The 12,068-nt window shown below is 35.2% G+C and overlaps 1 protein-coding gene across 3 annotated transcripts in view; it reads left to right on the top strand.

Annotated features, from left to right (window-relative positions):
• Positions 1-12,068, top strand: part of LOC123525242 (probable global transcription activator SNF2L2) — a 79,316-nt gene that overhangs the window by 4,996 nt on the left and 62,252 nt on the right. The gene's annotated exons all lie outside the window — the stretch shown is intronic.

Here is a 12,068-nt window from a genome sequence, read left to right as displayed (position 1 = left end):
AGAGACTAATGACAGTATATGTACATCTATAGGTGGTGCTTATGGGTGTGAAACGCTCGAGGAGCCTGTCACTTTATCTGACATTTCTTTGAAAGATTTGGTGACGGACTTGGTCGGTGTTTCTGACCCGCCGGTATCCAATGCTCCTGGATCTGAACCTGTGGAGAAACCAGTCACTTCGTCTGGCAAGTCTATTCCAGATTTATTGACGGTATCAGCCAAAGATTCAAATCCTGCAGTATTTGACACCACCAATTGCGAAACAGGGGAAATCCCTTTATTTGAGGGTAATGCCGAAAATAAAGGCACAGACTCTTCCGATGTTTCTAATGAGACAGTCTCTTCAGAAACATCTAATGATATGAAAGGGTCGCTACAATCAGGGTTTCTCGACACAAGTACCTTCATAACCCATCTCCTGAAAAACATCCCAGGTCTCCCACATATCCCTAGTGGCTGCAAGGAAAATGTCTTTTTCATAATAGACAACAAGGTTAATTTTTTGAACAGGTCAAACAAAAAACGAAGTGCATTCTCAGATGACCGTGGTATTTGGAATTCGTCTGCTGGAACTTCCCCAAAATCATATTTTCTTCTACACGAGAACGGTGACCTTAGCGCTATGTATCTCAGGCAAGGTATTTTTTGTTCAAAAAAGCAGGTCAAAAAGCAATAAGAGTATCGTCCCATACAGCCACAGCCAGAAAAAGAGCAAATAGTTGTTCTCCATCGTTATTACACCACTCATAAGTTAGACAAAAATTACAAGAAAAAGGTTACCTGGTTAGGCGAGGGGGGTCTTGAAAGTTCTTTGGCCCTGGTTGAGTATGTCGGGAAATTCCCTGGTTTAGCACCCCATGGCCTGTCTCACGACAATAAGACGTATGTAAGGACACCTGACTATGTTATGGATGAAATCGACAAATTGGCAGATAAGAAATTCAAACCTGAAGAAATATATCAGTCGTTAAAAGACAGATTCGACGAGACAACAAGACCGCCCATTGAGTCAATTTACAACAAAATCTTTAATAAGAAGGTTAAAGAGGCCCGGGAAAACGGACTTGTCATATAGAATAATATTTCTGACCAAATTTGTCACCTTGAAAATATGGTTACTGAAAATGATACGTTTGTCAGGTCAATGATACGGACTGGTGGCAAATCCCCGACAATTATCCTATACACTGACGAGCAAATTGCCGACATAAAACGACTTTGTTGTACGGGACAGACTGTTCTTGGTGTCGACAAGACTTTCATGTTGTGCAAAATGCACGTAACGGTTACCTGTTATAAGCAGTTGACAGTTTTTAGACACAGAACGGGAGAACCCCCTCTATTCTTTGGCCCAATGTTTGTCCATGACAACAGTGAATATGAGACATACAGCTACTTCTTCCATCATTTAAAATTGAAGTTGGCTAGTACAAATATGGCAAAGCTTGTCATTGGTTCTGATGATGAACAAGCTATGGTCAAAGCCATAACGACTGAATTCTACAACTCGACGCACGTTTTATGCACGCGACATTTACAACAGAACGCAAGACAACATTTGACTGACAACGGTGTTGCCCTGGCAGACAGGAAGGTCATCCTTGACAAAATATTTGGGCGTGATGGACTGGTCAATGCTTCGGATGACATAATCTTCGAAGCCCAGTCTGACGAACTTGAAAGCTTCTGCACAAATTTTTCTGACAAGTTTGTGCAATACTTTCAAAAACAACTTCGACAGACGCTTAAAACTAAGGTGAACGAACCTTTAAGAGATGGAATAATATCAAGCGACTGGACAAACAACAACTGTGAGTCAATTAATCATGTGTTGAAACAGACAGTTGACTGGGAAATGAAAAGCTTACCTGAGTTTGTCAGGCTGGTTAAACAACGAGTGAATGGCCAGTTCCAAGAACTGAGAGCAGCCCTTCCGTCAACAGGTAACTTTCGCTTGGCTGCTTCTCACCAGCACTTTGAGGTTACAAAGGAAGTCTGGATAGATATGACTGAGCAGCAAAGAGCAAACTTGTTCAAACGCTTCAGACAGTATGTTGTTAAAGATGACAAAATTGTCATTTCTACTGACGGACGCAGTGCTGTCATTGCACCAAGAACTGAGGGTAAAAAACCTGGTCAAAGAAAGCGAAAGGTCAACATCAGGACTGTGACTGTCAACGCCAAAAAGACGAAACAATGAATAACATCATTTTAAGTTGCAAGATGAAATATCACACTAGATGCATTTAGCACATTATGCACCTACATTTCTGTTGACATTTCCCTTACTTCCTGTAAAGTGCAGACAGCTTTCTTAGTTCCTGTAAAACTGAAAACGATGTAAAAAGTGTATATATACAAATATGTATGCATGTTTGGTTCTTGTTCTGCTCTGCTTCATACAGAATTCAGTTCAGACATATCACCAGAGAAATCAATGAGAAAAAATGCTTAAAGTTGCACATAATATTCATTAATCTTAGCTTTGCATTTTCTTGCTTGTGGCATTGAATAAATTTATGACATTTTTGCACTTTATTGTTTGTTTATTCTTCTGCAGTATCAGTCTGAGAAATGCAGTATCAGTCTGAAAAATACATATATATTAGAATATAAGTAAATCTACATAGCCGGCGCCATTACCTCTATAAAGTCGGACCAGCTTGCATTAACTTGAGATATGCCCAACCTAAACTTTAAAACCTGGACCTACCTGTTTACCAATTTTTATTAAAACATGAGGCCCTTTACTTTTGAAAGTTAAACCAAAAAGGACTAGCCCTGAGCTAAGGTTATAAAGCGATTTATTGTACTACAGCTAAAAATAAAAATAACAATAAAAAAAAAAACTAAAAATAAATAAAAAAATTTTAATAAAAACTTGATACTTATTAAGAAATATATTATGATAATTTGAACAACGAAAGCTACAATAAATATTTTATTTCGTCTATTTACAAAGGGAAGTAACAACTGCCTATTTTACTGCCTATTACTCCGTAAGAAAAGTTTCCTGTGATATTTACACCCAGTGAATAAAAATTGACGATATTCATTGTTTTCATTATTTTTTTAGAAATTTCTTTTCTCAGATGTATTTTTAATGTAATCATTTGTTTACTAGACATGATTAAACATTAAATAAATTAAAACTTTAACAGTAAATGGTAGATTTTGGTAAAATAATCTGGATTCCGGTAGATTCCTGTAAAAATGTAGATTCCGGTATTCAATGTAACCCAGTTAATGGAGGTGATAAGATAATCTTGTCTATGAAATCCATGTTTTACCCACTGAGGGCCTCTCTATTGCTGCAGTTTTCGTACACAGTAACTATACGGATAGAAACGGGAAACATCAACAATTCTCGCATACTTTTGGACAAATTTAAGGATGTACGAGCGTTTTTTTTTCAGAATATCTGCCATTTTGAAAAATGTTTGTTCGAATATTGCTTTCTAACAAAAGTTTTGCAAAAAATTAATATTAAATTATTAAAATATGGCTAATAATGTACCATTTAACAAAATAAATTCTACTTTTTGCGAAAAAAAAATTTTCACCCTTATTTTTGGCTGGCATTTGCCTAAATTTGACGTAAGATTTACAATGGGGTAGGGGTAGGTAATTTCAAATATCTATGAAAGTAGATCAGGTTTGGTTTTGATATTTTTCTGAATGATACATATAACAATAAGCTATAACTGAAATAAAACTCTTTAAGATAGCACTTTATTTTATCTAGAAAATATAGATTAAAACAAAAGGAACAAAAAATATCAAAATTCACCAATTTTTAACAGTTTTTTCTTAATAAATCTCTTAGATGCATGGTGACCCCAACATTTTTTCTGTCCATTTTGAAGCATCTTTGTATGTCATTAGAGCTGCAAAATATTTTGAAAATCTTACTGTCAGATTTTTTTTTGCAGATCTAAAAACATTTTTTCCATTGAAAATAAAGTGGGTGGGGTAATTATGTCAACATGTAAAAATGAAAGAGATTTGTTCGTAACATTCATGCTTATATAATACTGATATCACCTTGTATTCATATTAACCTGTAAGACATGAAATCCCTTTAACATTAAATGGGATATTATATGTTTTATAACATACCACCATTTTTACAGTTTTACAAAATTTCAGAAATGCTCAAACACTGGGTGAAGAAAATGCCCTATAAAATAAAATGAGTTCGGTGACCTGTGTTTTTTCTTCTCTTGTTTGTTTTAGAAACTAATGTTCTTCAAGCTCACAGAGCATGAAAAAATTCTGACCGTTAGAAAAAATTAATAGAATGTTGGTAACCGATAGTCAGGTAATAACAAAAATCAAAAGCACAGAGAGATCGCGAGTAAGATTCAAAACGAGTCGGATCATTTCAAGAGTTTCAGCTGGCTTCACATGGGCAATGTTTCGGCATGGAATTTTTGTTTCACAGTGCTTTAAAGTTTAGGGTATAGAGGATAAGTTGATAACTTATGTATCCAGACTTGAATTATTGTATAAATTTTAATAGTATTCTTTTATAAGCGTGCAGACAGACATTCTGACAAACATTTTAAATGTTTGCTTGTGTTATATTTCATATGTGATAAAATGAAATTCGAAGCTATCATTTACTAACTAAATCAGTGTGTATGTAAAAACATCAGTGAATGAAAAGTATTTGATAGAAATTTAAAAACCTGAATGTTTTTGGAAAGATAATACATAAATATTATTACGGTATTCTGATTTAGAGTAAAAAATCTTGGGAAGTTTGTTTAGATGTGGATTTTAAACTAATAATTGAAAAAATGACCAAAGCTATCAAACCTGTACACCCTAAATCAGCGCATATGTAAACAATGGCATGCAGAGAAAAAAACACATGAATTTCTATTAAAAGATGAATGTTTTTAAAAGAATAGCCATATTCTGTGTGATATACACAAAAAACTACTTAATTTCATTTCTTTGAATTGGAATGCACTCAATACAGGAAAAATTAGCTATCAGCTATACACTAATTTAAAAGCACTGTACTGAATCTGTTGAAGGTTCCCCAACCTCGCAGATGCGACTTCAGCCTTGTATACAGGCAAAAGTGTTGATAGCTTTTTTTTGTCACAGTTACAGTAATACACTGTTATGTTTGCTTTTATTTATACCTGTGTTGCACGAAATAATGAATTATTGGCGGTTAAGTGCAGTTTTTAGCTCGACTATTCGAAGAATAGTCTAGCTATTCTACTCACCCTGGCGTCGGCGTCGGCGTCGGCGTCACACCTTGGTTAAGTTTTTGCATGCAAGTACATACAGCTATCATTTAAAGGCATATAGCTTTGAAACTTATTTATTCTTTTTCTAGGTCAATTACCAACCTCACTGGGTCAAGTTCCATAACTCTAACATGTATTTTGAGCAAATTATGCCCCCTTTTGGACTTAGAAAATTCTGGTTAAAGTTTTACATGCAAGTTACTATCTCCAAAACTAATGCAGATATTGAATTGAAACTTCACATGTGTCTTTGGGGTTATAAAACTAGTTGATAGCACCAAGTCCCATAACTCTGACCTTCATTTTGGCCAAATTATGCCCCCTTTTGTACTTAGAAAATTTTGGTTAAAGTTTTGCGTGCAAGTACATACAGCTATTACTAAAAGGCATATAGATTTGAAACTTATTTTTTCTTTTTCTAGATCAATTACCTACCTCACTGGGTCAAGTCCCATAACTCTGACATGTATTTTGGTCAAATTATGCCCCCTTTTGGACTTAGAAAATTCTGGTTAAAGTTTTGCGTGCAAGTACATACAGCTATTACTAAAAGGCATATAGATTTGAAACTTATTTTTTCTTTTTCTAGATCAATTACCTACCTCACTGGGCCAAGTCCCATAACTCTGACATGTATTTTGAGCAAATTATGCCCCCTTTTGGACTTAGAAAATCCTGGTTAAAGTTTTACATGCAAGTTACTATCTCCAAAACTAATGCAGATATTAAATTGAAACTTCACATGTGTCTTCGGGGTTATAAAACTAGTTGATAGAATCAAGTCCCATAACTCTGACATGTATTTTGGGCAAATTATGCCCCTTTTGGACTTAGAAAATCCTGGTTAAAGTTTTGCGTACAAGTACATACAGCTATTACCAAAAGGCATATAGCTTTGAAACTTATTTATTCTTTTTCTAGGTCAGTTACCAACCTCACTGGGTCAAGTTCCATAACTCTTAACAGTATTTTGAGCAAATTATGCCCCCTTTTGGACTTAGAAAATTCTGGTTAAAGTTTTACATGCAAGTTACTATCTCCAAAACTAATGCAGATATGGAATTGAAACTTCACATGTTTCTTCGGGGTTATTAAACTAGTTGATAGCATCAAGTCCCATAACTGATATGCATTTTGGTCAAATTATGTCCCGTTTCGAACTTAAAACTCTTTTGATATTTAACATTTTGGGTAATAATTTCCTGCTTCTGTGACAATATTTCGAATAGTCGAGCTTGGCTGTCTTACGGACAGCTCTTGTTAATGTTGAAAATCTGGACGTGTGAATTTTGACTGCAGGCAAGTGGGTTTTTATGTTGGGATTTTCACACCCCTGTGTTGGCAATTTTTGTATTTTTTTTAATAAATTGACTGGAAAAACTGTCAAAGTCAGATCAAAATGCAGTTGAATGTTTAGGTTTGATCTAGGTTACATTATTGGTTCATCATCATCTTCTAAAGTTCATCATCTACTAGTCCAAATAAAAGGATGATTAGGGATAGCGCGGCAAGTTTTTGCTGTTACTGTCCTGTTACATTATCCCTTTAGAGGAATGACAACTATAAAATATCAGTACATAAAATAAGTCATCCTAATTATCCAAACGAGAATGGCTAATTGTTAGTCCAACAAATTTGATGCGATCCTAGGAAATATTGAGTTATTTTTCTTATGGGCAATATCTCCACTTGCGTCAAACACTTGACTCTAAAGACCATAAATTAATAGTGGAGGAAATTTCCGATGAAATTGTAATAGCTGTCGATTTAAGGGGTTTAAATGCTGATTTTGTTGCAAATATGAGATAAAATCAAATGAAACAAAGTCTTGCAGGATGTATCAAAAGGAGATTTAATTCCTCTTTGATTTATGTAAAAATTATCAAATATTTTCCAAAACTACGAAATTTCTGGTGATTTAAACTAACCGTCAAATTATTTTTACTAGGTTAATCATCTACAGTTCTAAGTGTAGAGTTTGGTGCATAATGTACCAGTTAGTATATGATGCACCAGTTGTTGTATCTGGTGTTTGGTATATCCATCTTTTAAGTGAAATTTTGGAGATAAATAACACGAGAACTGATTACAGGTGTAGTCTGACACCAGAATCATTTATTGTTTACATTTAGTTAAAGCGATCTTTTCAAACAGAGGAAATAGTTGTAAGCCCCAGTAATCAGGGGTGGTATAGTACGTCATCAACAGGTGCGCGCAACACTTCCCGATGCGGCTTTTTTGTGTCAAAACATCTCGATTCGGTGAGTAAACTTGCGATTATTACATTGATAACTAATAGATTCGGAAATGACATATAGTCGAAAGTACCCGCACATGCGTCTAGTTTATCATTTACGTTTGCATTTTTCAAGAAAGCCTTCCGTTTAAGAGAACATTCGTGCACAATGCACTTCATGGAAACACTTCCCTATTCACCACACCATATTATGTCGCATAACAAGAGTTTACATGCATTTCTGATAAATCCAAGCATTGACGGGTGTTCTTTTATGGTAAACAGATGTCAGTGATACCTTGATTACTCACTGGAATCTAAACTCTCCGAAAAATCAGTAAACTAAAATTTCGCCTTCCCGATTCACCAACTGAATTGATGTCCTTCCCGGCTCACCAATTTCCAGCATGACTAACATCGGGCTGGTGCTCATGTAAATGTGATCACACTTGCCTGGAAGTTCTATTAATTCGAATAACTAATTGTTAGAGTGTTTGCACTAGATGGTCTGTAAACTTCATTTAAGCATTTGAAGATAATATTGAAAGAACGAGGCATATCTTGAACATATGTTGTATACTATAAACATGCATATGTATGATATAATTATGTTCTATCATGTCCTTATATTTGTTATTTTAGGTACATGAAAGATGAAAAAGGAAACAAAACTTCTAGTCTGCATCAATGGAATTGTCAATATATGTTAAAAAGGATTGCTGAGTGATCGGCATGCAAGACATTATTAACATATTATATTTTCCAAAAGCTGTACGACATAATATTTGAGAAGTGGAGAACATCCTCTAACGGAATTACCCCAGACAAGGATTTCAACGCTCAACTAGGTCTCCGTACCAAACTTTGTCACGACTATGTCGTTGCTGTTTGAAGGTATGGATATAAATAACTGATTTAATTTCAATAATGTTACAGTAGATAAACCTTAATAAGGGGTATAGATAGATAGGCACTTTGACACATGATAATATAAATAGAAAGTATTTTGGAAACCATTAGTTAACTTGTTACTCTAATTATTTTTTAATGATAACTATTTATGGCGTGTCATCGAAAATAGTCTAGTATGATGGCTTTGATTCCGAACTTGAGTTCAAGGCAAGGCTCGGTGAGACAAATAAGAATATGCATTGATAATATGCTAAGTAAAGCAAAATTATATAGTTAAATTATTATCATGTGCTGATTTTTAGCCCACCATCATCAGATGGTGGGCTATTCAAATCACTCTGCGTCCGTGGTCCGTCGTCCTTCCGTCCGTCCGTCCGTCCGTCCGTCATTCCGTCCGTCCTTCCGTTAACAATTTCTCGTTATCGCATCTCCTCAGAAACTACCAGGGGGATTTTGACCAAACTTTGTCAGAATGATGTATTGGTACCCTAGTTGTGTCCCCCTGAAAATCAGACTGGTTTAACAATTTTTGAATGAGTTATGGCCCTTTGTTTATTTCTATAATTTACATAGATTTATATAGGGAAAAACTTTGAAAATATTCTTGTCCAAAACCACAGAGCCTAGGGCTTTGATATTTGGTATGAAGCATCATCTAGTGGTCCTCTACCAAGATGATTCAAATTTTTTCCCTTGGGTCTAATATGGCCCCGCCCCGGGGGTCACATGGTTTATATAGACTTGTATAGGGAAAAACTTTGAAAAACCTCTTGTTCAAAACCACAGGGCCTAGGGCTTTGATATTTTGTTTGTGTCATCATTTAGTGGTCTTCTGCTAAGATTGTTCAAATTATCCCCCTAGGGTCAAATATGACCCCGCCCCGGGGGTCACATGGTTTACATAGACTTATATAGGGAAAAACTTTGAAAATTTTCTGGTCCAAACCACAAAGACTAGGGCTTTGGCATTTTTAATGTAGTGGTTCTCTACCAAGTTTGTTCAAATTATCCCCTTAGGGTCAAATATGGCCCCGCCCTGGGGGTCACATGGTTCATATAGACTTGTATAGGGAAAAGCTTTTAAAATCTTCTTGTCAATAACCTACAACATTCAGATTTGGACCACATGTATGGTTTTTAGTGGCAAGATGAACCTTGACATGAGTTGACCTTGATTTTGACCTAGTGACCTACTTTCACATTTCTGTAGCTACAGCCTTCAAATTTGGACCATGTGCATAGTTTTGTGCACTGAAAAAAACTTTGACCTTGACATTGACCTAGTGACCTACTTTCACATTTTTGAAAGTACAGGCTTCAAATTTGGACCACATGCATAGTTTCATGTTCTGAAATGAAATTTGACCTTGATTTTGACCTAGTGACCTACTTTCACATTTCTCAAGCTACAGCCTTCAAATTTGGACCACATGCATAGTTTTGTATACCGAAACAAACATTGACCTTTACATTGACCTAGTGACCTACTTTCACATTTTTGAAGGTATAGGCTTCAAATTTGGACCACATGCATAGTTCTGTGTTCCGAAATAAAATTTGACCTTGATTTTGACCTAGTGACCTACTTTCACATTTCTCAAGCTACAGCCTTCAAATTTAGACAACTTGCATAGTTTTGTGTACCGAAATGAACTTTGACCTTAAGATTGACCTAGTGACCTACTTTCACATTTCTGTAGCTACAGGCTTCAAATTTAGACCACATGCATAGGATTGTGTAACGAAACAAACTTTGACCTTGACATTGACCTACTTTCACATTTTTGAAGGTACAGGCTTTAAATTTGGACCACATGCATAGATTTGTGTTCTGAAGTGTAATTTGACCTTGATTTTGACCTAGTGACCAACTTTCACATTTCTCAAGCTACAGCCTTCAAATGGACCACTTGCATAGTTTTGTGTACCGAAATAAACTTTGACCTTAAGATTGACCTAGTGACCTACTTCCAAATTTCTCAAACTACAGCCTTCAAACTTGTTGCACATGCAAAGTTTTGTGTACAAAGAACTTTGTCCTTGAAATTGATCTAGTGACCTACTTTCACATTACTCCGGGTACAGCTTTCGAATTTGGACCATTGCACAGTGTTGTGTACGGAAATGAAATTTGACCTTGAGCTAGTCAGTAAGTCTTGAAATTTGGAACACTCAAAAATGGCACATTGGTGGGCGCCAAGATCACTCTGTGATCTCTTGTTAAAGTAGCAACCTTTTAATATATTTTTAAAGGTATAAAGTCGCACCAATGCAGTTTAGTTTTTAATGATATGCAACTATTTAGTTTTGTTTAACGTTTCAGGGTCACGTGATCATCACAATTGCTCGGGGAAAAAATGAGAAATTACTGTATCGCGCCAACGAAATGTTCTTATTAAGGAGTTTTAGATGTGCGCAGGGAAAGACCAAGAGTGACTACAACCGAATTATAATTACCACTTAGTAGAATGGGACATTGAATCGACACTAGAAAGCGGTTGAGGATTTAACATTTTACTAATGTTCAGATTTTGCTTGCAAATCTTAGTGCACCCAATTTCATGTTAAAACTCGAAGTGAGCTTGAACAGTGGTAGAACAATTTTACTTGCAATGTAAATTACTTTGCTTTTCTTAAACTGTTTAGTTGTTGAAAATGTTGTTGTATAAAAGATTATTTAAAATAGGAAATTTTACTGATTTTTTATTTAAACCCTTACACAGTGGAAACCGTTGTGACATAAACATACGCACATACACTTTCAAGACATAGCAACATCTTCCTTTTATCAGCTAATGTTATATATTTACACAAATCAACAAAGTAGATTTATTGCTTGATTGTAGCAATTCTAAATTTTATACACACTTATAAATACAAGTATAATGAAAACGTTTCTTTAACTTTGGACGTAATTCTTTATAACTCAGCATTTAAAAAAAATGAAATTCACCTTAAGTTTCATTAAGATCGCATATATGTATGCTTTATTTTTTTGTTCGATCAAGAAGCAGTGTACATCTCTATGTCACATATTCTCAACAACTGGAAATATTCAGACACGACAGAAAGACGCGAAGTGAAGATGCACTGCCTAAACTTCAAAATCAACAAAAATCAGAATATAATAACTCTTGAAACCATTAAACTGGAAAATGTTGAGGTTTTGCGCAACTACACTAATTATAACTCAGAAATTTCATTAGAAACACACAAAACTTGATAAAGTGACAATGTAGTATAATCTGTGAACGTTTATTGACCGAAACATAGAGATAACAAGAATATTTACATAGTTGTGTTTTACCCGTTATGCGCATTAGTGTCAACTACATTTCATACAAAGTTTAATACTGCTGTTGCCTTTCATCAAAATCTGTCAAATGTTATTTAGAAGAAAGGAGAGACACTGACAAGACTCTGTGACACAGACAGACAAAACAAAACATGTTTCAATAAAAAATCACAATTGTTTGAAGTCACGCAAAATCACATTAAATTCCGTCTACAAAAGCTGTTCATGGCTAAATATTGTACGGTAGTGGTCACACGTAACAGTGAGCTGTTTCAAACGGTGTCTGCACATATTGCCAGTGAGTGAACCTCAAACAACGACTACTTTTGTGGTCTTCATTTCTGACTTTTTCACAAAC

Source organism: Mercenaria mercenaria, chromosome 3, assembly GCF_021730395.1.
Source record: "Mercenaria mercenaria strain notata chromosome 3, MADL_Memer_1, whole genome shotgun sequence".
Lineage (NCBI taxonomy): Eukaryota > Metazoa > Mollusca > Bivalvia > Venerida > Veneridae > Mercenaria > Mercenaria mercenaria.
The sequence above is the reverse complement of the archived record's forward strand: the minus strand, read 5'-3'. Positions and strand labels throughout refer to the sequence as shown.